The following is a 3,160-nucleotide window of genomic DNA, read 5'->3' on the forward strand; positions in this document are numbered from 1 at the left end:
TGACCAGTCTTTGGTACGTACGCCCTGCTACTTTGACGCCGAAGGGCATTACCTTGTAGCACTAAGTCCCTTGGTGGGTGATGAAAGTCGTCTTCTCCTGGTCCTCCTCGGCCATCATGATTTGATTGTAGCCGGAGTAGGCATCTAAGAAGCTCACAGTTCATGTCCTGCGGTGGCGTCGATCAATTGGTCGATGTGGGGTAGTGGGAATGAATCCTTTGGGCATGCTTTGTTCAGATCGGTGAAATCCACACACATTTTCCACTTCCCGTTTTTCTTTTTGACCATGACGACATTGGCGACCCACTGGGGGTACTTCGATTCTCTGATGGAGCCGTTGGCCAGTAACTTGTCTACTTCCTCACTGACCGCTTGATTGATAGCGCCGTTGAATTTCCTTCTCATCTGTCACACGGGCGGATGTAATGGATCGACATTCAGCTTATGGGTGGCGATGTCTCGCGGGATTCCCGGCATATCTGAATGGGAAAAAGCGAACAAATCTGGATGGTTAGTTAGGAATTCACGATACTTACTTGGGTTGGCGAGGTCGTACCCGATGTAGGCTTTCTTCGTAAGGTCGGTGTCGTCCAATTGGACTGGGCCGAGATCTTCGACCGTTGCTTTACAGGCCTCCACGATGTCGGGGTCTCTAATGGCGTCCGTTGTCGGGTTGAACTTAGTCCCCGACACAGCTAATTGCTATGCCTCCGCGCTCGCACCCTTTAGCTGTTGGGTGTGGGCGTAATCTTGAGCTATTTTGTAGCATTCCTGTGCGGTGCGCGGCTCACCTCGAATGCTGAATACTCCCCATGGGGTAGGGAACTTGATCACTTGGTAAAGGCTTGAAGGGACCGCTTGCATGGCGTGTATCCACGGGCGCCCTATGATGACGTTGTACGCCGTTTCCTGGTTCATCACGTGGAAAGTTGTTTCCAGCGTGACTCCTCCTGCTAAAACGGGCAGTGATATTTCTCCGGATGTCCGTTCCACTGCATTGTTAAAACCAGTTAGTGTTATGCAACGCGGTATTACCTTATCCTCGAGTCCCATTTGTACGAGGACCCTCGGGTGGATAATACAGGCGCCGCTTCCGTCGTCAATCATGATTCTTTTAACATCTGTATCAGTGATACGTAAAGTGATAACTAAAGCATCGTAATGAGGGAAAGACAAACCGTCGGCATCAGACTTATCGAAGGTGATACTATCTTCGAAATCGTCATACCGTTCATGGGCAATGGTCCGCTTTAGTTTGTGCGTGGTGGCGAACTTGACGTGATTGATCGCTAAGTCGTCGCCGCCTCCGACGATCATGTTTATCGTGCGTACTGGGGAGGGCGGCTTCAGCGGCCCGTGGGGTTGTTCCCGTCCGCGTCCCAAGTTGATTTTCCCTTTGTCACTGAGTAATTCCCTCAGTTATCCCTGGTTCAGCATCCTGACCACCTCGTGCCGTAGGACTATGCAGTCTTCGGTTTTGTGTCCCCGTTCCTGATGGAACTCACATAGGACGTTTGATTTCCTCGTGGCAGGGTCCGATTTCATCTTCTGCGGCCACTGCACTTTGGTGCCCAGCTTCTCCAGTGCGTACACTATTTCTGAAGGAGACACACAAAAGTTATGGGCGGATAATAAAGGAGGCGTACCTCTTTCGTTTCGGAGTGGGGCGACGTGTCGCTGTAGCGCGTCCGTATGCCTTGGTGGTAGATGGGAGGATCTGCTGTATGGCTGGTGTCGGTCTTTGTTGGAGCGTGGGAGTTGTTCTCGCCGTCCTTCATTGCGTCGATCCCTCCTTGTTTCTGAGTGTATCGTTGTTAGCCGTTGGGTCGACCCATTAAGATCATCCTCGTGCGCTCGTACCTCAGCGCAAAAGGCGTTGTGGATTTCCTCCCATGTGGTAGGGGGATATTTCATGAGGCGGCTTAGTAGCTTCTTGGTTGCCCTCGAACCATCCCTGTTTAGCCCGTTCTGGAAAGCGGCGACTGCCATACCTTCTGATACGTTTGGTAGACTCATCCTTACCCTATTAAACCTGGCTAGGAAGTCCCTGAGTCCCTCCCCTGCGGTTTGCCTGACGGCGAAGATGTCGTTGACCCTTGCTTCCGCTTTCTTTGCACCTGCATGGGCGGTGACGAACTTATCCGCCATTTCCTCGAACGTTGATATCTCCTTAGCTGGTAGTTGAGAGTACCACGTTAGGGCCCCTCCTGTCAACGTCTCACCAAACTTCTTCAGCAGCACCGATGGTACCTGTTCTTTTGATAGGTCGTTGCCCTTTACAGTAGTGACATAGTGGATCAAATGATCCTCGGGATCTGTGGTTCCGTCATATACCCTCAAGTAGGGTGGCATCTTGAAGGTTTTTGGGATCGGGTGAGGGGCAGCTTCTTCAGTGTATGGTTGTTCAACGAACCTCCCCACGTCGCGTTTTGGTAGCAACTTGGGAGCACCGGGGATCTTGTCTACCCTCTCCTGATGTTCTTTCATTTGGTCGCGGAGTGCCTTGTTTTCATTCTCCATTTCTTCCATCTTCTTTAGGATGGCTGTTAGCGTGCCGTCGTTGGTCTGTGCCTCGATGGGTTTGTTATTTGCTCGTGCAACTTCAGGTTCACCCACGGCAGCAGTGATACCTACCGTTGGTATACACCTGACGTTACTTTGCGGTGACTTCTCAACCAAGCCACTTAGAGTGCTTGTTAGCCATTCTTCCAGTAGCCTCTTGACCACCGGGGGTGCTTCCTTAGCCGCAGATGTGGAAGCTCCTTTTTCATGCAAGATCGTCAGATCTTCGGGTGGGGAAGACGAGATCTCTGCACCTGGCGTGATGCTAGGGGTTGCATTCAAAATGCCCTCGTCACCGGCCTCGTTGAGAGGATCAAGGAGATTGGCTGTAACACCCACTATCGCTTTCATTTTAGTGTTATTTTCAGCCATCCATTGTTTTCGTGTGGTGTAGAGAATGGTAGTTGGTTGCTCTCTAGGTGGATACTATGATTTTGATTCTCGAAATCCCCACAGACGGCGCCAAATTGTTTGGCTCAAAAGTTATCGATATACTTTGCAAGCTTAAGAACAATCAAAAGTAGGAAAGGGTAAATCGTAATCAAATATAATAGACCTAGAGATGAAAAATGAAGTTGTTGTTGTAGATCTAATAGTG

The sequence above is a fragment of the Nicotiana attenuata genome, unplaced genomic scaffold, assembly GCF_001879085.1.
Source record: "Nicotiana attenuata strain UT unplaced genomic scaffold, NIATTr2, whole genome shotgun sequence".
NCBI classification, from domain to species: domain Eukaryota; kingdom Viridiplantae; phylum Streptophyta; class Magnoliopsida; order Solanales; family Solanaceae; genus Nicotiana; species Nicotiana attenuata.